This window comes from Oryx dammah, unplaced genomic scaffold (assembly GCF_014754425.2).
Source record: "Oryx dammah isolate SB20612 unplaced genomic scaffold, SCBI_Odam_1.1 HiC_scaffold_8, whole genome shotgun sequence".
Taxonomy (NCBI): Eukaryota; Metazoa; Chordata; class Mammalia; order Artiodactyla; family Bovidae; genus Oryx; species Oryx dammah.
This window is the reverse complement of record NW_024070192.1, coordinates 17,640,502-17,667,362: the sequence shown is the minus strand read 5'-3', so window position 1 is coordinate 17,667,362 and position 26,861 is coordinate 17,640,502. Positions and strand designations below refer to the sequence as shown.

At 47.6% G+C, this 26,861-nt stretch overlaps 1 long non-coding RNA gene and 1 other non-coding gene across 2 annotated transcripts; both read right to left on the bottom strand.

Annotated features, from left to right (window-relative positions):
* Positions 1–16,787: 16,787 nt before the first annotated feature.
* On the bottom strand, positions 16,788–16,860 carry TRNAG-GCC. Its single transcript has one exon. It is a non-coding gene; the product is annotated as a tRNA-Gly (tRNA).
* Positions 16,861–22,594: 5,734 nt separating this feature from the next.
* Positions 22,595–26,861, bottom strand: LOC120866998. The gene is made up of 2 exons (XR_005721791.1): positions 26,201–26,861; positions 22,595–24,912 (listed from the first exon to the last, which is right to left on the bottom strand). It is a non-coding gene; the product is annotated as an uncharacterized LOC120866998 (long non-coding RNA).

Here is a 26,861-nt window from a genome sequence, read left to right as displayed (position 1 = left end):
CTCCAGAACATTTTCCTTTTCAACTTCCCAAGCTGAGACTCTACCCATTAAACAATAACCCCTTCCCCCCGCTGCTCCTGGCAACTACCATTCTTCTTTTCTAGAAGCCTTTTGATAAGATTGCTCCCCTGCTGGTTTCCATCCAGCTGGACCCCAGGTTCCCTCTCCTTACAGAACTCCTTTGTCCAATAAATTATTGCTTCTCAACTGATGGCCCGTGGGAATTACCTGGGAAAAATATTCAGAGTTCCGATGACGACTGGGTGCCACCCCTGGAATTTCTAATTTAGTTCCTCTGGGGTGCAGCCCAGGCATTTTTTATTATTTAGTCCCTAAGTCATGTCCAACTCTTTGTAACCCCATGGACTGTAGCCCACCAGTGTCCTCTGCCCATGGGATTTCCCAAGCAAGAATAGTGGAATGGGTTGCCATTTCCTTTTCCAGGGGCGCTTCCTGACCCAGGGATTGAATTTGAGTCTCTTACATTGGCAGGCAGATTCTTTACCACTGAGCCACAGGCACTGGAAAGTTTTTAAAAATTTATTTATTTATTTATTTTGGCCATGATGTGTGGCTTGCGGGATCTTAGTTCCCCAATCAGTGACTGAAGCTGTGCCCCTTGAAATGGAAGCACAGCATCTTAACCACTGGACCACCAGGGAACTCCTAGGCACTGGAGCTTTTAAGGCTTTCAAGGGGGTTCCATAGGTTCAGCAAGAGAGCTGAGAACCAGATTCTAAGAACTCTGAATATCCTCTCTGCCCAGCTCATCTTGGTTAGGCATGTGGGTGCTTGTCACCTGCCCACATCCCTAGGAGGACTCCAAGATAGCATGACCTCCAATATGCAGATGCCACACAGTGAATCGGTGTTCGGGGGAGCCTTGAGGGGCAGACCTGGGGATGGGCAGAAGAAGGAATTTCCACTGATCAGTGGGGGTGGGTGGGGTCAAACTGTTCCAGCGACTTGCAGCCTCCATCAAGGGATGTGCCAGGGCTCATGAGGAAAGGCAGAAAGTGAGACCAGAAAGTACACTGAGGGGCCCTCCAGCCATCAGATTCTGAAAATTCTACCTGGCAAAGAACCATTGCCTCACATTCACAGCAATACAACCACCTGTGGTTTGTGTGTGATGATGCTTCTGCCTATCTGGGCCAGGGTGGGGTAGGAGCTCCGTACTGGGGGTTACATAGACTGATATCTGTCTGTGAGCAGGTGTTGTGTATGAGTCTGCAGGGAGTTTCAGGATCAAATGCTCTCCTTGCTTCCTTTTTTAGTGCCTTATTGATTATCTCCGGCCCCCTTTTCTTCTGGCTTCCCTGGAGCAGAGGGAGGGGGAGGAGGCCATGTGGAGGCTGGGTAGGGGGGTTCATTTGGGCCAGGTGGGCTTCTCATGTGCAGAGATGAAGAGTCTGTGCTTCTTAGACTATCCACTGCTGCTCCCCACCCACGGCAGAGGAGGAGAGGCACCTTCTCCATCTCCTGTCTGCACACATGCCTCCTCCTCTGTTGATGAAGAGATGTCCTGTCTCACTAGAAGCACCATTTGTTGATCCAACAGACATTTGCTGGGTGCATTCGTCTTCTAGGGCTGCCATAACAAAGTACCATGAGCTGGGTGGCTAGATACTGTAATGTCTTACAGCTCTGGAGGCTAGTGGTGGTCTGCAATCAAGGTGTGGGCAGGCCAGGCTCACTCTGAAATCTGTAGGGGAAGAAGCCTTTCTTGACTCTTCTTAGGTTCTGGTGGTCCATAGAATCGCAAAGATTTGGACACTTAGCTCACAGGGCTTGTAGGTACATCTGTCCAATTCTCCATCTTCCCTCTGTGTGCCTGTCTCAGTGTCTAAATATCCCCCTTTTATAAGGACACAAGTCTTGTTGAATGAGAGCCCACCTTGATAACCTCATTTTAGCTTGATTACCTTTGTAAAGACCCTATTTCCGGACTTCTCTGGTGGCTCAGTGGTAAAGAATCTGCCTGCCAACGCAGGAAACACTGATCTGATCCCTGATCTGGAAAGATCCCACATGCCATGAGCAACTAAGCCCATGCACCACAACTACTGAGCCTGTGCTCTAGAGCCCAGGAGACGCAACTATTGAAGCTCGCGCACCTAGAGCCCATGCTCCCCGACAAGAGAAGCCTCTGCAGTGGGAAGCCACTGCACCGCAAGTGGAGAGTGGTGCCTGCTCACTCCAGCTAGAGAAAAGCCTGTGCAGCGGTGAAGACCTAACACAGCCAAGAAAAAAAGCCCTATTTCCAAATAAGGTTGCATTTTGAGATATTGGGGGTTAGGACTTCAGCATATCTCTCTCTCTCTTAAGATTTACTTCCTTTTACTTTATTTTTTAAAATTTACTTATTTTGGCTATTGTGGTATATGCGATCTTCAATCTTCATTGTGTCATGCAAAATCTTCGGTCTCCAGCATGGCCTTCATTGCTCCTCAGCATGTGGGATCTTAGTTCCTGACCAGGGATCGAACCCGTGTCGCCTTGCATTGCAAGGCAGATTCTTAACCACTGGACCACCAAGGAAGTCCCTCAGCATGTCTTTTTTGTAGGAGGGACTCAAGTTAGTCCGTAACGGTGGGTTCTGTGCTGTGCTGGGCACCATGCCAGGCGTTGGGCATAGCACAGTGAGCTGGATGGACACAGCCCCTGCCCTCATGGCACTTACCTTCTCGTGTGCTCTTTATTTTGACCTATAGCTTTTTTTCCCCTTTAAATATTCATTTACTTTTTGGCTCCATCAAGTCTTATTTGCAGCACGTGGAATCTCCGTCACGGTGCGTGGGCTTCTCTCTAGTTGCAGTGTGTGGGTTTCACAGCTTTTGGGCTCTGTGGTTTGTGGCACACAGGGTTAGCTGCCCTGCAGCATGTGAGGTCTTAGTTCCTCAACCAGAGATTGAACCCGCATCCCCTTCCCTGGAAGATGGACTGTCAACCACTGGACCACCAGGGAAGTCCCGACCTATAGCTTCTTATCTACTACTACCTCGTGTTGACAAAGCACGCTGGTGTGTTCAAAGCACTCTCATTCACATGAGTTTATTTGGGTGATATGATGAGGTTCCCATTTCACAGATGGGGAGACTGAGTTTTGGAGTGACTTGCTCAGGGTCCTGTGATTAAGCAGTGCTAACCCAAGTAATAACAATATCCAGCATGTGCTAGATTCCAACTAGTGTGAGCATCACATGCTACATCACACACTTGATCCCCTCGGGTGTTTCTCAGGATGAGAAAGCTGAAGTAAGTTACCCAATGTCATGAGCTGATAAGAGGTTGCACTGGGACTTGAACCCAGATGATACCAAGGGAACATTTCATGCAAAGATGGGCTCGATAAAGGACAGAAATAGTCTGGACCTAACAGAAACAGAAGATATTAAGAAGAGGTGGCAAGAATACACAGAAGAACTGTACAAAAAAGATCTTCACTACCCAGATAACCATGATGGTGTGATCACTAATCTGGAGCCAGACATCCTGGAATGTGAAGTCAGGTGGGTCTTAGAAAGCATCGCTACGAACAAAGCTAGTGGAGGTCATGGAATTCCAGATGAGCTATTTCAAATCCTGAAAGATGATGCTGTGAAAGTGCTACACTCAATATGCCAGCAAATTTGGAAAACTCAGCAGTGGCCACAGGACTGGAAAAGGTCAGTTTTCATTCCAATCCCAAAGAAAGGCAATGCCAAAGAATGCTGAAACCACCGCACAATTGCACTCATCTCACATGCTAGTAAAGTAATGCTCAAAATTCTCCAAGCCAGGCTTCAGCAATATGTGAACCGTGAACTTCCAGATGTTCAAGCTGGTTTTAGAAAAGGCAGAGGAACCAGAGATCAAATTGCCAACATCTGCTGGATCATGGAAAAAGCAAGAGAGTTCCAGAAAAACATCTATTTCTGCTTTATTGACTATGCCAAAGCCTTTGACTGTGTGGATCACAATAAACTGTGGAAAATCCTGAAAGAGACGGGAATACCAGACCACCTGACCTGCCTCTTGAGACATCTGTATGCAGGTCAGGAAGCAACAGTTAGAACTGGACATGGAACAACAGACTAGTTCCAAATAGGAAAAGGAGTACGTCAAGGCTGTATATTGTCACCCTGCTTATTTAACTTATATGCAGAGTACATCATGAGAAACGCTGGACTGGAAGAAGCACAAGCTGGAATCAAGATTGCCGGGAGAAATATCAATAACCTCAGATATGCAGATGACACCACCCTTATGGCAAAAAGTGAAGAGGAACTAAAAAGCCTCTTGATGAAAGTGAAAGTGGAGAGTGAAAAAGTTGGCCTAAAGCTCAACACTCAGAAAACGAAGATCATGGCATCTGGTCCCATCACTTTATGGGAAATAGATGGGGAAACAGTGGAAACAGTGTCAGACTTTATTTTTTTGGGCTCCAAAATCACTGCAGTTTGTGATTGCAGCCATGAAATTAAAAGACGCTTACGCCTTGAAAGAAAAGTTATGACCAACCTAGATAGTATATTCAAAAGCAGAGACATTACTTTGCTGACTAAGGTCCGTTTAGTCAAGGCTATGGTTTTTCCAGTGGTCATGTATGGATGTGAGAGTTGAACTGTGAAGAAGGCTGAGTGCCAAAGAATTGATGCTTTTGAACTGTGGTGTTGGAGAAGACTCTTGAGAGTCCCTTGGACTGCAAGGAGATCCAACGAGTCCATTCTAAAGGAGATCAGTCCTGGGATTTCTTTGGAAGGAATGATGCTAAAGCTGAAGCTCCAGTACTTTGGCCACTTCATGCGAAGAGTTGACTCATTGGAAAAGACTCTGATGCTGGGAGGGATTGGGGGCAGGAGGAGAAGGGGACGACAGAGGATGAGATGGCTGGATGGCATCACGGACTCGATGGACGTGAGTCTGAGTGAACTCCGGGAGTTGGTGATGGACAGGGAGGCCTGGCGTGCTGCGATTCATTGGGTCGCAAAGAGTCAGACATGACTGAGCGACTGAACTGAACTGAACTGAACTGATCCAGTTCCAGCATCCATGCCCTTAGCCACCACCACGTGGCTTACTACAGGAAGACACTGCCTTGTGCCTTTTTCTCTTCCCTCTGCCATCAGGTCAAACCTGATAACGCAATGTGCCCCCCATACCTAGCAGAGGGCAAGTCACCTCTTTGCTCTTCTTTTTATTTTTATTTTTTTGGCTGTGCTGGGTCTTCCTTGCTGCGTGGGCTTTCCTCTAGTTGCAGAGAGTGGGGACTGCTCTCTAGTTGAGGTGTGCGGGCTTCGCATTGTGGTGGCTTCTCTTGCTGCAGAGCACCGGTTGTAGGGTAGAAGGGCTTCAGGAGCTGTGGCACGTGGGCTCAGGACTTGTGGCTCCCAGGCTCTGGAGCACAGACTAACCAATTGTGGGCATGGGCTTAGTTGCTTCAAGGCATGTGGGATCTTCCTGGACCAGGGATCTAACCCATCTGTCCTGCACTGGCGGTCTGACTCTTCACCACTAAACCACCAGGGAAGCCCTGCTCTTTTTTTTCGCCAGGACCACAGCATGCAGGATCTAGTTCCCAACTCTGCATTGGGAATGCAGAGTCTTAGCCACTGGACCACCAGGAAGTCCCTCTTTGTTCTTCTTTATTGAATGCCTCTAAATCTCCTTCTCCCTTTCTTCTTCCTTTCTGTTCCTCTCACTCTGGACACAGTTGCTTTTTTAAATGTTCAATTTATTACATCATATTTTAGACATGAAACAAACACCTCATCACTCAGTTAAAGAAATAGCAGTATTGCTGTTATTGTTGAAGCCCCAGCAGCAATCGTTCCCCAATTGCATTCCACACTCTAAAGGGAACCAGGGTCCTAGATTGATGACAGTCATTTCCACACATCTTTAGAAACATGACTTTGCTTTTGACTGACAGTAAGGGATTTTTGAGCTTGATTCTTGACAAGGAAACATAGCAGGGGGTGGGGATCAAGGTGGCGGTGTAGCTTGAACTGACTCTCTTTTGAAAATACATTCCCATGAAATATTTCAGACACAGAAAGTCATATAGGATGATAGAATGAACTTCCTCCTTAGGAAATAAAACATTACAAAGAGTCCCCAGGGTTTTCCTCCCTGATGGCATCCTCCAAGATGAACCACCCACCTGCTTTTAGGGCTTATCATCTGGAGCTGAAACTTGCAGGGGGATTGGAGGTTTGCAGTCAGGTGAGGGTAGGAAAGGGCATCAATTTCAGAGAGAACAGCAGGGCAAAGGCTTGGAGGAAGGAGATTGGGGAGGTAGATGAGCAGCCAGCTCCGCCCTCCTGGAGACCTCACTTCCATATTTCCCTGAGTGTGTGTACGTATGTGTGTTTGTTGCTCAGTCGTGTCCAGTTCTTTGCTACCTTATGAACTGAAGCCTGACTCTGTCTATGGAATTCTCCAGACAAGAATACTGGAGTGATATTTCCCTGTAGCACTGCCCTAATTACATGGACTCATAAAGAGATTTTGGGCTTCCCTGGCGGCTTAATGGTAAAGAATCCACCAACCAATGCAAGGAGACACAGGAGACTTGAGTTCAATCTCTGGGTCAGGAGGATCCCCCGGAGGTGGGCATGGCAACCCACTTCAGTATTCTTGCCTGGAGAATCCCATGAACAGAGGAGCCTGGCAGACTACATTCCACGGGGTTGCAGAGTTGAACATGACTAAGTACGCATGCACAATGAGCTGTTACCTTCGTTCTGAGACCCTAAGGGTAGCGACCCTCTTAGTCACCTCTGTCACCCCAGCATCTAACAGTGGCTGGCGCAAATGGGGATTTTATTAAATGTATTTATCTAGGCCGTGCCACAGGTCTTTGAGATCTCAATTCCCTGACCAGGGATTGAACTTGGGCTGTAGCAGTTAAAGCCCAGAATCATAACGCTAACCCACCAGGGAACTTCCTATTGAATTTAAATTGGTAAATGGGGGACTTTCCTGGTGGTCCAGTGGCTTAGACTTTATGGTCTTAATGCAGGGGGCTTGAGTCTGATCACAGGTCAGGGACCTAGATTCCACATGCCACAACTAAAGAACAGTATTTTAAAATATATATATATAACTTAAAAATAAATTCTTAGAAACAAAGAAAAAAATTGGCAAATGAGTGAATTAGTAACGGTTAATGGATCACAGCCTGCCTTGGTGCAGGATATTGGTGGCAAGAGGAAAGTCTGAATGAGAGTCCTCGAGAATGGTCATTTTTTCCCCCATCAAGTACGGCCTGGCACCATCTTCATCCATGCCACCAAGCAGACACCTTGCTGGCAGGCATCTCAGTGGGGGTGGGGTGGGGTGCACCTCTGCTGTGCAGACAGATGTGTGATAATGGGATAGATGCCCAGACAGGCTTCTCCCAGCTCCAGCCACCGCCAGTGTCACTCACAACTCCTCAAAAACGGTTCACTCGGGAGGTGAGTGAATAATCAGCCTTCCACGAGAGCAGGTAGGACATATTTCTCTTCCTTAAAAACCACCCCGATGAAATTCTGTGAAACCACCCGCTGAAATCCTGCTGATGACAGCAGAGGCAGCCCCTTGTTTGCACTCCTAGAAGCCCCTCTCAGGGCTGGGCACGCTTCGGTGGGTTTGGAGTGGTGAGAAGAGCTGTTCTCAGAGGCTGCACCCCACACAGAGCCTCACAAACAGATAAAACGCATCTGCAATTAGTGGCGTCTCTTCACAGACAAAGAATTCATGTGCTGAAGGCTGTTTGTTTATTCTCTTGCACTCATCAGCTATGTCCCACAATCCTGTTATCAAACCTTGCCTTAGAAAGCCCCCTTTTTCTGTTCCATGGAGAGAACACATGATCTAATACAAAAAAAAAAAGAATTGAGCAATCATATAGATACATCTTAGAAGGTTTTGGATAAACAGCAGGTTATTAAATGATGTTGGCAGCATGACTTGTAGAAATTTAGGCCACCAGATTCTGAATTTGCAGAGTTCCAATTGATGAAGTCATTTTGTTCCTTCTCTGTACCCGGTAATTCAGTAATTCTGTAATTCAGCTCAGATCAGAGGGTGCTGAGTGAGGCTGGGGCCTCTCTTATTTCTGTTCCTTCCCAGCCTCCCTTGACTGGGAGGTGGTGGGATGGGGTAGGGGGTCGGGGGTGGGAAGCAGTGTGTCTGGTGTGCCCTGGTCTTGGGATTTGGTGTGGGGAAACCTGACATTCAACTCTGGCTCCAGCGCTTTTCCTGGTCAAGAGATCTTTCATTCACTAAACATTTGCTGAGTGCCAGGCACTAGATTGGCACCGGAAAGACAAAGATAAATAAGACACAGTTTCTCCCCTCTCATTTTTCTTTTTGTGTTTTAATGCTGAGGAGTACTTTTAGATATGCCAGGCAATCAGAAAAGTATAAAGTTACAGAATAATAAAATTAACACCCCTGACAGGAATCATGTAGCTTCAGAGACTTCCTTGGTGATCCAGTGGCTAAGATTTTGTGCTCCCAATGCAGGGGGCCCAGGTTTGATCCTTGGTTAGGGAACCAGATCTCACATGCCATGACTAAGAAGTTCAAATACCTCAACTAAAGATCCCGCCTGCACCTTGCAAGGAAGATGGAACATCCTGCATGCTGCAACTAAGACTCAGCACAGCCAGATAAATGAATAAATATTGAAGTCCCGTATGCATACCCGAGGCCCCTCTCTCCCCCTACAATGGAACTTCTATTCTGCATTTTGGGCTTATCACCCCTTGCATGTCTGTTATTTGTGTGACCTGGGTGCATGTGTGTGTGTGTGCTAAGTCGCTTCAGTCATGTCCTATTCTTTACAGCCCTATGGACTGTAGCCCACCAGGCTCCTCTGTCCCTGGGATGCTCCAGGCAAGAATACTGGAGTGGGTTGCCATTCCCTCCCCTGGGGATCCTCCCAACCCAGGGATCCAACCCGAATCTTTTCTGTCTCCTGCATTGGCAGGTGGGTTCTTTACCACCAGCGCCACCTGAGAAGCCCCTTATGACCTGGGTATGTATGCTTAAACAAACTGCAGTCTTAGGCACTTTTAAAATTTCTATGAATCGTACGACCCAGATCTTTTCATAACATGGTCTTCGTGCAAAAAAAATGTATTCAGATTTATTGATGTGATACAAGTAGCTCAATTCATTTGTCTTTTTTATCTTTGTGTATATTTTTATTGGGGCTTCCCTGGTGGCTCAGTGGAAAGAATCTGCCTGCAATGCAGGAGACTTGGGTTTGGTCCCTGAGTCGGGAAGATCCCCTGGAGAAGGAAATGGCAACCCACTCCAGTATTCCTGCCTGGGAAATCCCATGGACAGGGGAGCCTGGTGGGCTAGTTGATGGGGTCACAAAAGAGTCAGAGGCAACTTATCGACTAAAACAACAACAGTACTTTTTATTGAAGTATAACATTTATACAAACAGGTGCATAAATCATAAGTGTACAGCTTAATGAATTTTCGCAAGGTCAACACACCTGTGTAACTATACCCAATGAAGAAACAGAACAATACCAGCACCCTAGAACTCCTCGAGCCTAGCTTCTAATCACCAAGGGCACATCTCTGACCTCTACTGTAGATGAGTCAGCTGTTTCAGGATGTTCTGTGAAAATAAACATCCTGTGTGTACCTCTTTTGTGCTGTTTCTTTCCATCAACATTATGTCTGTGAGATTTGTCTGAGGAGCAGGTGTTAATTCTTTTTCACTCCTGTATAGTATTCCACTGCACAAATATCCTAAAATGCATGAATTCAGGAATTCATTCTGATGCTGCTGGACATTTGGGTTGTTTCCTGTTTGGGGTGGATTATGATGAGGGTTTCTCTGGAGATTATTTTACAGATCTTTTAGTGCCCATGCACACACATTCCTCTGTGTGTATCTCGGATCGGAATTGCTGAGTCATGATGCATGCATATAATTAGCATAATTGCTAAATGGTTTTCCACCCCTAGCAAGTGAGTATGAGTCCCTTTGCTCCACATCCTTGGCCAGCGCTTGGTGTCTGCTCTTTTAATTTTAGCCCTTCTGGTGGGGCTGGGCTTCCTTTTTTTAAGCTAAATTTACTGTGCTAAGAAATTAAAGAGGGACTTCCCTTGTGCTCTGTTGGTAAAGAATCCATCTGCAATGTGGGAGACCTGGGTTCAATTCCTGGGTTGGGAAGATCCCCTGGAGAAGGGAAAGGCTACCCACTCCAGTATTCTGGCCTGGAGAATTCCAGACTATATATAGTCCATGGGGTGGAAAAGAGTCAGACACGACTGAGTGACTTTCACTCTTTCACTTTCACTTTCTTTGGTGGTCCAGTGGCTAAGACTCTGTGCTCCTAATGCTGGGGTGCTGGGTTCCATCCCTGGTCAGGGAACTAGATCCCACATACTGCAGCTAAGAGTTTACATACCTCAGCTAAAGATCCTTGCATACCATGACTAAGACCCGTCTCAGTCAAATAAATAAACAGGTAAATAAGTAAATGAAGGAACTTCCTCAAGGCCACATAGTAAGGACTAGAGCACAGCCCTCAGGTTTCACTGTCATCAGTCAAGTGGTCTGGAACCCAGTTTCTTGGGGGAGGGGGAGCCCATGAAGACAACTACAGTAACTGAGACATCTTGTGAGGTGCAAGGGTGACCCCAAAGCTGATCACTGAGAGTGTCAGGAAGAATAAGAGGAACACTGGATTGAAGTGGATCCCTGGACAAGCCAACTTACAGTAATAGTGCTGGTCTCTAGTGGTCCTAGTTAGGATTCTTTTCCTAGTGAGGATTTAAAGTGCTGGGATTAGATAAGCCTCCTTGTACTTCGCACAGAGCTGGTGCTCAGTGAAGAGCTGTTGAAGGCCTTAGTGAAAACATAGGATTCAGAGAGCTTTTTTTTTAAGAGCTCAAGTTTATTTATTTTAAATTTTATTTATTATTTTTATTTGGAGGATAATTGCTTTACAATATGGTGTTAGTTTCTGCTGTACAACAACCTGAATCAGCTATAAGTATATGTATATTCCCCTCCCTCCCTCCCATCCCCCCAGGAGACAGAGAACTTCACGCAACTAAATGGTCCTTCCTGGAGCCAGAGGGATGGACCAAACGGCCTCTCTAAACCCCTTTCACCTCCAGTCTGGGAGGGCCAGGGAAAAGCTGGAGTAAAGGGCCAGCTTCACCTCCCAGGCACGGAAAGACGCCCCTAACTTCACCCCAACCCCCTCCACGCAGAAGGGCTGTGAGAGCAACTCCTTTCCACACAGGAAAAAATAAACTCATTGGTATCTCCCCACCCCCTCAGCACCCGGTCACCCCCTCTCCATCCCCACCCTGATCCCTGGACCCAGCCGAAGGAGCTGGAGTCTAGGAAAAATAACTCCTGGAGAAAGGCCCAGGGCAGCTGGGGGTGGGCTGAGGGGTGTGCGCGTCAGTTTTGAAAGCCCTGGGGCCGCTCTAAGAGGAGAGGAGTGAAAGGGGGAGGGGAGGAGGAGTGGGAGATGGAGCAGAGAAAAGGGGAGGATTAATTTGCTACTCGGACACCAAGGCCAAGGACTGAAGCCTCTTCCTGCTTATCCCCTCCCCTCCTCCACCAGGCGTCATCCAAGGGAGTTGCCTAGGGACATCCAAGGTGGGGGAGGGGGTGCGGGGAAGCTGAGGGCCCGGGAGTGGGAAGTGCAAGGGTGTTTGAGGAGCAAGGATGTGCGAGGCTGCTTACAGACCCCAGTGGGCTGCGTTCTGGAAGACACCCCATGGCTGACCCTCTCCAGGTCCCGCCTGAGCCCCTGCAAGGGTTCTGCCAGCGCCGGCTCAACAGCGGCACCTGCTGTCCGGGGCCCTCCCTGCGGGGCGGAGCTCCCCCCTCCGCCCTGGGAGCCCAGAGGGTGAGTCACTCCTGGCTGGATTGGCGACCGAGCGCCCCAGCTGTCGGGTCAGAAAATGTCGAGGGCCGAGGCGTGTCCCCCAGCGGCGGGCCTCGTCCCTTCGGGTGGCCGTCCCCTCCCCTAATGCTGCCCTGCACACACAGGACGCCGGCCGAGGGTCCTCTGTGGGCCAGCCGTGGGCCAGCCCAAGTCCAGCGCAGGGGGGAAAAGAAGGATCATAACTTCAAGGCTCCTGGTTTGGGTAGAGTTCTTTTGTTTTCTAAAACTTTTTATTTGGAAAAAGTTATAAGCTTACAGAAGAGTTCCAATAAGATACAGAGGTCCTTCATATACCCCTTATACAGATTCATGAGATGTTAAAATTTTGTCCCATTATTCTTTGTCAAATATGTTTAATATTTACTTACTTCTTTATTCCTTGAACAGAGAGTAGTAACCCTCCTACCCCGTTTACCTGTACACACTTTAGTGGGTATTTCCTAAGAACAAGGACATTCTCTTGCATAAACACTCTTTTCAACTTGGGGAAATTTAAAATTGATAACAATACTTTCATCTAATTTACTGTCCATATTTCAGTTTTGCCAGTTGATTCCATAGGGTCTTTTAGTGCATTCCTCCCCCCCACCCCCACCTAGTGTACAATCCAAACCAAGATCACAGATTGCATTTAATTGTCATGTTTCTTAGGCTTCTTTAATCGGGAACAATTCCTTGTCTTTTTTTTATCTTTCATGACATTTTTTCATAGTAGATGCCACTGCCTTTTCTTCTTTTAATTGAGTGTCCTCGTTTGGGGTTTGTCTAGTGTTTTCTTATGAATAGATTGAGGCTATACAACTTGGGAAGGAATACCGCATAAGCAATGTTTTATGTTCCTGAGGTGGGATTCTCCACTTTAAGGAGTTCCAAGGATTAACCCATGGATTATCTGTAAAAGGGCTTCCTTGGTGGCTCAGTGGTAAAAGAATCCGCCTACCAATGCAGGCGACACAGGAGATGTGGGTTTGATCCCTGGGTGGGGAAGATTACCTGGAAAAGGAAATGGCAACTCACTGCAGTGTTCTTGCCTAGGAAATCCCATGGACGGAGAAGCCTGACGGGCTACAGTCCATGGGGTCAGAAACAGCTGGACATGACTTAGGGACAACACCATATCTGTAAAAAGTTGAAGTGGATTTTCAACACAAGTTAAGAATGGGACCAGTAGGTTTCCCTGGTGGCTCAGTGGTAAAGAATCTGCCTAATGCAGAAGACATGGGTTCAATCCTTGGTCCAGGAGAATCCCACGCGCGGAGGAGCAACTAAGCCCATTCACCACAATTACTGAGCCTGCGCTGTAGAGTCCACGAACTGCAAGAAGAGAAGCCGCCGCAATGAGAATCTTGAGCACCACAACGAAGAGTAGCCCCTCCTTTCCTCGACTAACACAACCAAAAATGAACTAAAATTATCTTTTAGAAAAGAATGGCATCACTAATTATGAGTCTGTTTTCTGTCTGCTGATGGCTGGCTTAGATTTTGACTCTGTTCTCCCCTTCTGTCCCTCCTGCTGCCAAACTTGCCCTTGAAGTTCAGTGATCTGTTGAAAGCATTATTCTATTTGAAGGTCACCAGGGACACCCTGATTGCCCAACTCAGTCATCTTCACAGTCCTTACCCTTTTGACCTCCTCCCAGGCCCTCCTTCCTGAAACCTCCCAGGCTCTGCTTTCTCAGTCTCCACCCATCCTCCTCATCCACAAATAATGAAGTGCTGGTTGGCCCTGCTGGCTGCTCTGGGTGTCAGCCTTGCACCTGTGGTTTATCCGGGGAAATCCAAAGGTCTTTGTGGTAGCCTCTCCACACCCCAGTGGAGACAGCCTCCCAGTTCTCACCCTGAGATGAGTCTCCCCTGAGGGAAGCCACACCTTAGCTTTCTACATCCCCTTTCTTCTTCAGCAATGTAGGAAGGCAGGAATGGCCCAGGGTCGACACCCTTGTATGGAGCAGCCTAGTGGCTGCCCCTCAGATTCCAGGAATCCCATACGGAGCTCTTCTCTCCCAGTCTGTAACTCTTCCCTCATCTTTGTCCTTGTTGTGATTCACTCTCTCCCCATCACCTGCTCCCCAAACATGAATTTTTTTTCACCCTTACATCAAAGCCACATCGTCTGTCTCTCCTCCTCTCTGCTTCTCTCTCCTGGTCTGTTCTGCTTGTTTGTTTATTTATTTATGTAATTTTGGTTGTGCTGGGTCTTTGTTGCTTCAAGTGGGCTTGCTCTACTTGCTGCTGCTGCTACTAAGTCACTTCAGTCGTGTCCGACTCTGTGCAACCCCATAGACGGCAGCCCACCAGGCTCCCCCGTCCCCGGGATTCCCCAGGCAAGAACACTGGAGTGGGTTGCCATTTCCTTCTCCAATGCATGAAAGTGAAAAGTGAAAGTGAAGTCGCTCAGTCGAGTCCAACCTTCGGCGACCCCATGGACTGCAGCCTTCCAGGCTCCTCCGTCCATGGGATTTTCCAGGCAAGAGTACTGGAGTGGGGTGCCATTGCCTTCTCCGCAGAGAGTAGGAGATGCTCTCTGTTGGTGTGCGCAGGCTTCTCACGGCGGTGGCTTCTCTTGTTTGGGAGCACAGGCTCTAGGTGAACGGGCTTCAGTAGTTACAGGCTCAGTAGTTGTGGCAGGCAGGCTTAGATGCCTCGTGGCATGCGGAATCTTCCCAGACCAGGGATCGAACCCATGTCCCCTGCATTGTCAGATGAATTCTTATCCACGGTACTACAAGGGAAGTCCTGTTTGTCTGTTTTTAATATTTATTTGGGCTTCCCTGGTGGCTCAGCTGGGAAAGAATTTGCCTGCAATGCGTTCGATCCCTCGGTTGGGAAGATCCCCTGGAGAAGGGAAAGGCTACCCACTCCAGTATTCTGGCCTGGAGAATCCTATGGACTATATAGTCCATGGGGTCGCAAAGAGTCGGATCTGGCTGCATCGGGTCGTGCTTGCAGCACGTGAGATCTTCGCTGTGGTTTCTGTTGTTCTTTGAAATCCCTAACCGGTCTTCAGTTCTTGCTTTTCTTTCTGTTGCGTCCATCCAACCATTTTCCTCTTGCATCTCCTGCCCCCAGCTCAAGGGTCATATCCTTAGCATATCTGAAACAGTGAGGTGTCGTTTGGGGGCTCTGAAGAGCTCCAGTACCACAGTTCCTTATGTCTCAGTGCAGAAAAGAATTCAGTGAGAGGCAAAGTGATAGATAAGAAGTGATTCATTAGAATAGGATGCTTGTGAGGTGTACAAGCAGGTGGGTGAGGGGGTGTTGAACCCCGAGAACTTATTGGGCTACAGTTTTATATCCAAAGGAAAAGTGGGGGTGGGGGGAGAAGACCGTCTTTGTCTTTCTTGGGTAGACATCATGCTTCCATCATCCCCTTCTCCTCCAGGTTGAACAGTGGAATTTTCTTGTCCCTACTTGGTCAAGTTAAGTCCACAGATTATTGTTTTTTTGTGTGTGTGGAGAGTAAGTCCTAGAGATCATTAACTTGCTGAGCTCACTGGGCAGGATGTGGGTCTCACGCTGCCATTGTTTTATTGTTTGGGGGCATGTCTTGAGCTTCTGTTGCATGGTTTTGTTGCTAAGCGAGCTGGCTTGGTTTTGTGGTTAAGCGAACCTGCTTTCTTGAGTAACCATTAACTTACAGGGGTCTCCTATACTTTTTCTACTTCTAATCTCCTAGTGCGATTAACTGTTTAATCGCCTACTGTGTCCCTTTATTCTGTCCCTATCGTGTCCTCTAGTACTTTGAGGGTTGGGCCTGTGGATCCTTCCAGACTCCCCCTTGCCCCGCTCTAGTCCCCAGCCCCCCATTCTGGTGGCCACTGGGCCTTTGCATGTGCACATGAAAGGCCACTCACATTCCTTTCTCCACCTTTTCCCACTAGTTTGGTCTGGTGTTCAAATGACACTCTTTTTGTGAGGACTTCCTGACATCCTTAGGCTGTTCCACCTTTATATCTGGGAAGAGGGGTGCACCTCTGGCACCTCCAGCTCTGTGACTCCCCGCAAGGTGAGGAGCCCACTGGGAGATCTGCCTCACCATCTAGACAGTGCCGTCCAGTAGAACTTTCTGTGGTAATAGAAGTGTACCCTCTATCCGTGCTGTCCGGTGTGGTGGCCACCAGCCACATGTGGTCACTGAGCACTGGACTTGTGGCTCAGTGGGACTGAGGTATTTTATTTACTTTTAAATCATTTAAATCAAAATGTATATAGCTATGTGTGGTGAGTGGCTACTATATTGGATAGCCTAGGGCTTGACCATGTCTAAGTGAAAGTAAAAGTGAAGCTGCTCAGTCATGTCTGACTCTGTGCGACCCCATAGACGGCAGCCCACCAGGCTCCCCTGTCCTTGGGATTCTCCAGGCAAGAACACTGGAGTGGGTTGCCATTTCCTTCTCCCGTGCATGAAAGTGAAAAGTGAAAGTGAAATCGCTCAGTCCTGTCCGACTCCTAGCGACCCCATGGACTGCAGCCTACCAGGCTCCTCCATCCATGGGATTTGCCAGGCAAGAGTACTGGAGTGGGGTGCTATTGCCTTCTCCTGACCATGTCTTTGGGACCTGGTATTGCTGGTTCCCTGCTCACAGGGTCCCAAAGCTGTTTCCAGGGCCTACACAGGCCACCCTCAGGTTTATTCTCCTAAGGTTTTATTCTCCTGCACAGGCCTAGATGCAGAGGTGGGTAAGGGTGCTTGGAAGGGTGTCAGTGTGGGTGTGGAAGGGGCTCGGCTATACAGCCTGGGGCGTGTGTTTGTGTATGTAAGATTGTGACTCCTTTTAGTGCAGGAAAGAGCCAGGGGTGTTCTAGTGCAGAGCTGTAGTCTGAGAATTTTAGGATTTTTTTTCTTTTGGCCATGCTGTGTGGCATGTAGGATCTTAGTTCCCTGACCAGGGATCAAACCCACACCCACTGCATTGGCAGTGCAGAGTCTTAACCACTGGACCACCAGGGAAGTTCCCTGAGGATTTATTTTTATCCCTGGCTTTCCTGGTTCTCTTTAAGGCATAGTTACAAGGGTAAGAAGATAGAATATATTTATCTGGGTTGGCTTGCCTTATAACAGTTGAATATTTTGTTGTTGTTCAGTTGCTCAGTTGTGTCTGACTCTTTGCGACCCCATGGACTGCAGGACACCAGGCTTCCCTGTCCTTCACTATCTCCCAGAGTTTGCTCAGACTCATGTCCATAGAGTCAGGGATGCCATCCAACCATCTCATCCTCTGTCGCCCCCTTCTGCTTGTTCTGAACCCACACGTGTCAGGAGTGGGGCTGGGGTTAGTTTTTTCTTCCGTGGCCCCTGAGGCACACAGAACCTCCTCCCATGCCCCCAGCACCCAGCTGTGAGCTCTTCTGGGTCAGGCTGGGTCTAATTCTTCTCTCTTCCCCTGTTCCTGGCAAGCTATTGACTCACCAGAGATTGTTATCAAGTAAAGCGATTCAGCTGCTTGCCCAAGGCCTAGCCCTGATCTTGACTTTCATCACAGTGGTTGGCTGGCTAGCCAGAGGTAGACCTCTTTGAAAACAAGCTGTCCCTGGATTGGGGGACATGGTAGGGAGAGCTGGGCTCCCAGACCTGGGTCTCTGCTCTACCACTTTTTTTGTTTAAACTTGGAACAAGTCACATAATCTCTCTGAACCCCAGTCCCTTCATCTGTAAAAAAAAAATGGGGATAATAACACCAGCCTTACTGTGTTACAGTGAGGTTCAAACTAAACTAAATGAAACCGTTTCACAGACACAGTGCCTGTGTTCAACAGGTCTTCCGTAAATGTCCCTTAAATCAGCATTCATTAAACGCCTACTGTGTGCCAGGCACAAGGCTTTCTTCCCCATCATAGGTGAGGTGACCTCTAGCCTGGAGGGTGGCTTGGGGTGCTCCTGGTTGCTCCGCTAGCTTGCCTTCTCCTCTCTGGGCACCTGTATGCTTGCGTTCTCAGTCATATCTGACTCTTTGCGACCCCATGGACTGTAGCCCACCAGGCTTCTGTGTCCATGGGATTTCCCAGGCAAGAATACTGGATTGGGTTGTCATTTCCTACTCTAGGATATCTTCCCGACCCAGGGATTGAAACTGTGTCTCTTGTGTCCCCTGCTTTGGCAGGCAGATTCTTTACCACTGAGCTACCTGGGAAGCCACTGGGTACCTGTGTGCCCCACTTCATTTGGCCGCTGGTTGGATGGGGGCTCACCCTTCCTAGTTTGTGTGGACTTCAGGGCCCTGCATGAAAGACCACGTTTTTCACTTCTGGATGGGCTAGCAGAGCTGTGAGACATACTGATCAACAGACAGACAGATCTATGATGGTGACGGTTGTGGTTTGTGGCCTCTCAGCTCAGCCAGACACACTGGAGCTTGAGAGGTGAGCAAATGCCTCCTTGGCAGACTGTTTCTGAGATTAAGACACTTGATCTGAGATTAAGATTTATTGTTAACCAAAAAGCTCATCCCTGCCCGGCTCACCTGTCCCTTTAGGGGTGCCATGGAAGTGAAAGGGCTAACTTGGGTCTGTATCCTGGCGGTGCCATTTTCTGACTGGGTGACTTGGGCTCCCTTGCGGGTAGCAGACTCGGGGGTCTCATTAGGAAAATGGCACCAGAGTAATCCCCAGCTCACAGGGTCGTTGTTTGTAACATCCTTTGGGTCCTTCCTTCCCAGACTCAGCGGTTACCTTCAAACTCAGCCCTTCACCGTTTGCCCCTCCGCCTTTGACCTCATGACTGACGATGGCCAAGTTCTGTGTTGCAGACACCATCCCGCTGCCCCACAAGCTACCGCTGCCTCTTCATCCTCCTCCTCCTCACTTCCATTTTAAGGGAATTATGTGCTAAGAATTACCTAATATTTTTGATATTCTATTCTAGATATTTTCTTTTCTTTTAGATATTTTCTAATTTCCTTTGAAATTTATTTACTTATTTGTTTTTGGCTGCAGAATCTTTGTTGCTGTGTGAGGGCTTTCTCTGCGGCGTGTGGGGTCTACGTTTTATCGCGGTGTCCGGGCTTCCCACGGTGGCGGTTTCTCTTGCTGTAGTTGTGGTGCATGGGCTTAGTTGCCCTCCAGGCACATGGACTCTTCCCTGACCAGGGACTGAACCCATACAATGGAGTGTGTCCCCTGCATTGACAGGTGACTTCTTTTTTTTTTTTTTAATATATTTATTTTTATTTATTTGTCTGCGATGGGTCTCAATTGAGGCATGCAGGATTTTTAGTTGTTGCATGTGGGGTCTAGTTCCCTGACCAGGGATCAAACCCAGGGCCCCAGCGTTGGGAGCACAGTGTTTTAGCCACTGGACTATGTATGAGGGAAATCCCGACAGGTGACTTCTAAACCACTGGACCACTGAGGAAATCCTGGATAGTTTCTAATTTTTTTTATGAGTTCTTCAACCCATGAATTATTTAGAAGTGCATTTTGACATTTTCAATTGCATAGAGTGGTCTTTCTATTTATGTTGTCTTTTGATTATTGATTTCCTTTTTTTTTTTTTTTAAGGTTGCTGTGGTTTGTGGGATCTTGGCTCCCCAGTTAGGAATTGGGACCCCTGCAATGGAAGTGGGGAATCCTAACCACTGGACAGCCAGGGAATTCCCAATTGATTCAGTTCCCAGTTGAATTATATTGTTGGCAGATAATGAAGTCTGAATGGCTCTTTTTGAACTGGTGGAGACTTGCCTTATGGTCTGATATGTGGTCACTTTTGTAAATGTGTGACTGAAAGCAAGTGTGTTCTCCAATAGTCAACTGGAGTGTTCAAAATATTCAATTAGATTGAACCTGTCAATTGTATTGTTCAAACCTTCTACATCTTTACTGAATTTTTTATCTGCTTAAACTACCAATGCTGTGTGCTGTGTTTAGTCACTCAGTCGTGTCTGACTCTTTGAGACCCCATGGACTGTAACCCACCAGGCTCCTGTGTCCATGGGATTTCCTAGGCAAGAATACTGGAGTGGGTTGCCATTGCCTACTCTAAAACTACTAAGAGTAAAGGGAAGTAATTTGAATCTCCCTTTACACTGATGGACTTGTCTATTTATCCCTCTATTTTCTGCTTTATGATTTTCAGTTCAGTTCAGTTCAGTTCAGTCCCTCAGTCGTGTCTGACTCTTTGTGACCCCATGGACTGCAGCATGCCAGGCTTCCCTGTCCTTCACCAAATTCTGGAGCTTGCTCAAACTCATGTCTATTGAGTTGGTGATCCAACCTCTGGTGATCTCATCCTCTGTCATCCCCCTCTCCTCCCTCCTTCAATCTTTCCCAGCATCAGGGTCTTTCCCAATGAGTCAGCTCTTCGCATCAGGTGGCCAAAGTATTGGAGCTTCAGCTTCAGCCTTTTGAAGCTATATTATTATGTGCATACAACTGTAGAATGGTTATATTGTCTTGATCAATTGAGGCAAGCATATGTCCATCTCTCTCAGCAGGGTGGATTTGTTAAAATCAAGTTTATCCAAGGATGTCACCTTTGCAGCACCCTTGACTTCTTGCAAGGGGCAAATGATCATTTCTGATCCAGTCTCCTACCTTATGAGACCCCAGGTTTTGTCTTGTTCCTTTTTCAATTTGTGCCTTTTGGGGATTTTTCTTTTCTTGCCAGCCCAGCCTTGCACTGAAAATAACATACGCAGATTTATCTTTTATCTAGCATTTCTAGTTGTTTTATATGAGGAAGGATTCTCTGGACATATAATCCACCCTATTGCTGGAAATGAAAGTCTATGTTGGACTTCCCTGGTGGTCCAATGATTAAGAATCCATCTGCCAATGCAGGGGACATGTGCTTGATCCCTGGTGCAGGAAGATTCCACATGCCGTGGTGCAACTGAGCCTGGGCGCCACAACTACCGAGCCCCTCACACCCTAAAGCCAGTGCTCTGCAACAAGAGAAGCCACTGCAGGGAGAAGCCCCCACACCAAGAGTAGCCCCCGATCGCTGCAACTCGAGAAGGCCCACGTGCAGCAACAAAGAGCCAGCACAGACAAAAATTAAATAAATAAAAAATCTAAAAGGTCTATGTTATCCCTTTACTTGAAATTTTAATTAATATTCAAAATAGTTCTGTGAAATCCTATCACTGATTTTCAAGACCAGAAAACAGGCTTAGGGATTTCTGACAGTTTTAGATCTTAGCTCCGACATTACCAATTCTGTGACCTTGGGTAAATCAGTTACTCAAGAGAATACTGAGCTCAGAGAGCACAGCAAAGAGGTCTGCCTTGCAGGCCTGCCGTTCAGTTTTGAATGGCACACGGAAAGCGCCTGCCCCTGCATCTGCCGTCGTGCTGGTGCTCGGAAGACATCGTGACCACTGCAGTCTCCAGGGAAGGGGCATGTGCCTGGTGCTTGGCCTCCCCTCCTCCCTGCAGGCACTGACAAAGATAGTTCAGTGTCTGCCTGACGGCTGCCTTTGTTGCTGTTTTAGTTGCTTGCTCAGTGGTGTCTGACTCTTGGCAACCCCATGGACTGTAGCCCGCCAGGCTCCTCCATCCATTGGATTTCCCAGGCAAGAATACTGGAGCAGGTTGTCACTTCCTCCTCCAGGGGATCTTCCTGACCCAGGGATTGAACCCGAGTCTTCTGCACTGACAGGCAGATTCTCTACCACTGAGCCACAGTTGTTGCCTGGTGGATCCTAAAAGACACAGATCCTTGATCCCACCTCCCCCGAGATTCTGAATCTGAATGACAGCCAGTTTTGAACACAACAAGAGCAATAGAGCCGCCCATCCTTAGTTAGACAACGAGCAACTTGCTTTTATTTACTTGAACTTTGTGAAGATGTAATAAATACATATGGTTTAAAAATCAAAATAGTATAGGAAGAAATGCATTGAGGGCTTCCCTGGTGGCTCAGTAGTAAATAATCTGCCTGTTAATGCAGGAGACACGGGCTAAACTCCCCGGTCTGGGAAGATCCTACATACTGCGGAGCAACCAAGCCCATGAGCCACAATTACTGAACCTGTGCTCTGGAGCTGCTGTTCTCCAACAAGAGAAGCCACCACAATGAGAAGACCGCACACCCCAAGGAAGAATAGGCCCCACTCGCCAGAACTAGATAAAACCCAGCGCAGCAACGAAGACCCAATACAGTCCAAAATAAACAAGATAGAAGTTAAAAAAAAGAAATGGACCGAAAAGTCCTGCTCCCACCTCTGCCTTATCCACTCTGTTTCCCCAGAACCTTACAGGTCACCACTTTTATTATGTTCCCTATGTAAATTCAAGCAAATGTAAACATTTATTCTTCTTCTCACCTCCCTTTCTTATACAAAAGTTAGCACACTATATATACTGTTCTGCACCATATTTTTGCTTCAAAATATATCCTGGAGATCTTTCCATATCAGTACCTGGCATTCTCATCTTTTTTTTTTTTTTATAGTGGCATAGTTCCCTGTCAAGGGATATACCTTTATACATTTATTTAACCCTCCATCGTTCAGTATAGCAGCTACATGTGGCTATTTACACTGAACTTAATTGCAGTAAAGTGAAATTTGATATTCATTTCTGGGAATTCCTTGGTGGTCCAGTGGTTAGGAGTCCAAACTTTCACAGTGGAGGGTACAAGTTCAATCCCCGGTCCCTGGTTTTTGAACCAAGATCCTACAAGCTGTTGGTGCTGTGGGAGGGAGGGGGGAAGAGAGAACAGTGAAATTTCTTTTCTTTTTTTAAATTTAAATTTAATTTACTTGTTTTTGCAATTTATTTTCTCAGTTGCACGTTTCAAATACTTAGTGGTGACATGTAGTTAGTAGCTACTGTGTTGGAGACACAGAGACATTTCCACCATCACAGAAAGTTCTATTGGATTGCTGGTTTAACTGATCCTCCGTTGCTGAACATCTGGCTTATTTCCTTTAGGCAGCCCAGGGATGATGAGGCCCATCCCTGGGATACAAGAGAGCTGAGTGAGAGCTGCCTAGGAAATGCTTCAATATCAGATCTTAAAATCTGGGAGGTGCTTGCAAGGGGAAAGCTTTTGCTTTTTGGCCAAGTTGCCTGGCTTTTGGGATCTTAGTTCCCCAACCAGGGATTGAACCCATGCCCCCCTGCAGTGGAAGCACAGACTCTTAACCACTGGACTGCCAGAGAATTCTCAAGAGGACGGCTTTTGGGTTTGAGGCAGAGGCTTGACCAGAGCCTGGAAACAAGAGTGACCCTTAAGGACAGGGTTCATGCTTAGCCCTAACCCTCTCCTCTCCTCTCTAGGTCTACCAAAATGCAGTCTTATTTTCTTTCATTTAATATTTAAGTCCTGTGCTGAGGAGACCGGGCCGGAAGAGACAGTCTCTGCCTTGAAGAAAGAGAAAGATCGTCACCTGCCTTGTCACAAAGACTTTCAAAGAGGCTTCATCAAAAACCAAGGCTCAGATGGGAAAGTGTCTGTCTACAGTGCGAGAGACCCGGGTTCAATCCCTGGGTTGGGAAGATCCCCTGGAGAAGTAAATGGCAATCCACTCCAGTATATTGCCTGGAAAATCCCATGGACAGAGGAGCCTGGAAGGCTACAGTCCATGGGGTTGCAAAGAGTCGGACACGACTGAGCGACTTCACTTCACTTCCCTGGTGGTCCAGTGGCTAAGAGTCCATGGTCCCAGTGTATGGGGCCCAGGTTTGATCCCTGGTCAGGGAACTAGAACCCACATGCTGCAGCTAAGTGTTCTCATGCCACGACTAAAGGTCCCGTGTGCTGCAACTAAGACCTGGTGCAGTCAAGTAAACAAATATTAAAAAAAAAAACAACCCACAAAGGCCTGAAAATATCCTGTTAGGATGGTTGAAACAGGTGATCTCATTCTTTGTTGGAGGTTGCAAATTGGTGCAGACTTTTTGAGAGGCAATTTCAAAATCTATCTGACATTTAAAAGCATATAACCTCTGACCTGCAATATCATATTTATAAATGTGTCTTACAGATACACACATAAGTGCAAATAAATGTATATACCAAAGATGTTTGCCTATAGGCACCATTGTTTATAGTAACAAAAGGCTGACACAAGCTAAATACCCACTAGGAAGAGAAGAGTGAAATAAATTATGACACAGTCTATGTGCCGAAAGCCTAGGTAGCTTTTGTAGAGGCAGAAATAAATAATAATTAAATAATTATTTTTATAATAATAATTAAAACAATAATTATTATTATAAAAATAATTTTATTTTTTCATTTTTGGCTGTGGTAGGTCTTTGTGGCTGCCGGCACATTTTCTCTAGTTGCTACGAGTGGGGGCTACTATCTTATTGCAGGCATGGGTGGGATCTAGGTATGCAGGAGTCAGTATTTGCTGCACATGGATTCAGTAGTTGGGGCTCCCAGGCTCTAGAGGGCAGGCTCTGCAGTTGTGGTGCGCTTGGACTTAGTTGCATGTGGGATCCTTCTGGACCAGGGATCAAACCTGTGTCTGCTGTGTTGGCAGGCACATTCTTTACCACTGAATCACCAGGGAAGCCCCAGAGGCAGAAATGTTATTAAGTGAAAATAACAAGGTGTCAAACAGTGTGGAATGTGTGCTATCTCTCTCTCTCTCTCTCTCTCTCTCTCTCACACACACACACACACACACACACACACACACACGCATTGCTTGTAAATATTCAAAGTATCTCTGGAAAGATACATTAAAACTGCTTTTCTTTTAAACTGTGCACATGTATCACCTTAGGAAAAATGAGGCACCAACTGAGTAATGGTGAGCAGGGATGGGGAGGGAGGAGATTCCTGGGGAAACCTGCTCAGTCACCTGAGCTCCAGGTGTGCCCAAAGACTGCACAATCATTCCATCGGAGGTGACAAGGCTACAACAATTTAGAAATGTCATCCATGCTGTGACTCCATCTCCATCACCACTGGAGGCCTCACCCTGTCACGGCTGTCATACCTCCTGTGCCCAGCAGGGGGAAGCACAGACCCACCAAAGCATTGGTCCTAAACTTCAAGCATCCTTTCTAGGATTTCCTCCTCTGAGGACCACATAGGAAAGATACTTCCTGCCAAGCAAAGCAAATCTATTAGGTAACAATTGATTAAAATTCCATTCCTTTTTTTTTTTTTTGGCACCTTACAATTCTGGTCAGCATGAGAGAGAGATAACGTAGGTTTGTTGGGCTGATCATTTTCCACACCAGAGGTCCTGCTTAGCCCAGGCTCACTTCCATTATGCCTTGGGTGGGCAGTGGTTGGCAATGACCTGATCACTCCTAGGTATTGAGAGTGCAGGCTGGCAACTATTACATTAGAGGCTCCCCACCCTGATGGGATTTCCAGCTATGGGAAACAGCTTCCACAAGCCACTCTCCCAGATGTGTTGAGAGTGTGTCCCTTCCTTGCTAGGCTGTGAGCAGACTGAGAACGGAGACTCTTCTCATCAGCCTCAGAACCTTCAGGAGGGAGCACGGTCCCTAGCACAGAGCTAGTGCTAAGTAAAGGCTTGTTAAATGGAAAGAGAGCCATTGAAGACATTGGGGACTATATTCTTTAAATAGAAAGGGAGACAGAGTGAAACAAAGAGAGAAAGGAAGGAAGAAGAAAAGTAAAAGAGAGGTCCTAGGTAATCTCAAGGTCAAGGACCCAAGGGCAAGACTGCGGTTTGCTCTGGGCTGGAGCGGAGGGCAGTGGGCACACGGTGTCACCTTCTTAACACGCCCAAGGAGTATCTTGCTTTGTCTGACCTTATGGGTCCCTGGCTAGGACGTGAAATAAGTGATCACATCTCTCACCCACCAGAGGTGCTTGTGACCTTGGCAGAAAAGAGTTTTAAATCGAGTTAGCCTGGGGGAAGAGGCTGGCTCATTCCAGGGCCTTCCTTTAGATAAAATTTCCAGCTCCTGCTTAAACTTCAGTGGTTCTGAATCTGAGAAGGAGGGCAGAAGGAAGAGGAAGCTATAGGGGAGGGGACATATATGGCTCCTTCCTGGCCTCGAGAAAAGCCAGGGTTCATAGTGGGTCCTCGGTCCTCAATGCCTTGACAGCACAAGGAAGGACCAACTGAGGATCCCCACAAATTAGATGGGGAACAGGAGGGACCCCTGAAAAAGAGAAGCCTCACATTCAGGCTGGAGATTGTGCCCAGAACTGGGCCCTCTCCACCTCCGAACACTCTCTTATCCTCTGGTCCATCCTGATTGAGAGGGCCAGTAGGAGGCCAGGCCAAGGCACTGGAGATTTTCCAGGTGGACAGAAAGGAGGACTGTTTCTGCTCTTTATTAACTGTGGGCCCTTGGGCAAGTCACATTGAGCCTCAATTTCCCCCTCTAAAATGAGGATATCAATACCTACCTTCCCTGGTCATTGTTAGGATGACGGAAAGAAGACCTCTGGAAGTACTGCTGTAATTGCCAGACTTCAGAGACTCTCATTCGCCAAGGTGAGTGAGAGGCCACTTTAGTTAGATCCCTGGAGATGACAGCATCAAGATCTTTTCCCCCTCTCTGCAGTGCCTGCTTCTTTCCCAGCGTGGATGCTGGCCTTAATCCTCCTGTTCCCCAACCCTGCGCTTCTCTTTGAGACCGCCTTGATGGTCTCCAGACTCTGTCAGCCTGCCTTTTTCCATGGGCACCTCCATTCTAAAAGCCCTGAGGATGCTGGCACGGGCGCAGAGTCGGTCCAGAGTGGAACAGGTCGCAGGGGTCTCCACTAGCCTGGATCTGCGCCCCCCACCTCTGCTTTGGGGTTCTTATTTGCAGATGGTTCCCTCTGGTCTTCAGCTCTGTCCTGGGCTAAACAGAGAAGGAGAGAAACAAGGGGTGGGGGGCCTGGAAGGGGGTTCCCACCTTCTTCGGCGGGAACCAGAGAGAAGGACGCAGCCCTTGCGCCCCACCGCCGCCGCGTCATGGGTTTCCAAGCCGCCCTCGTAGGTGCTGGCGGTCCTCAACTCCGAGGATTGCCCCACTCGTCCCCCGTGCTGTGACCCCCTTCACCCAGACCCCTCAGGTACCCC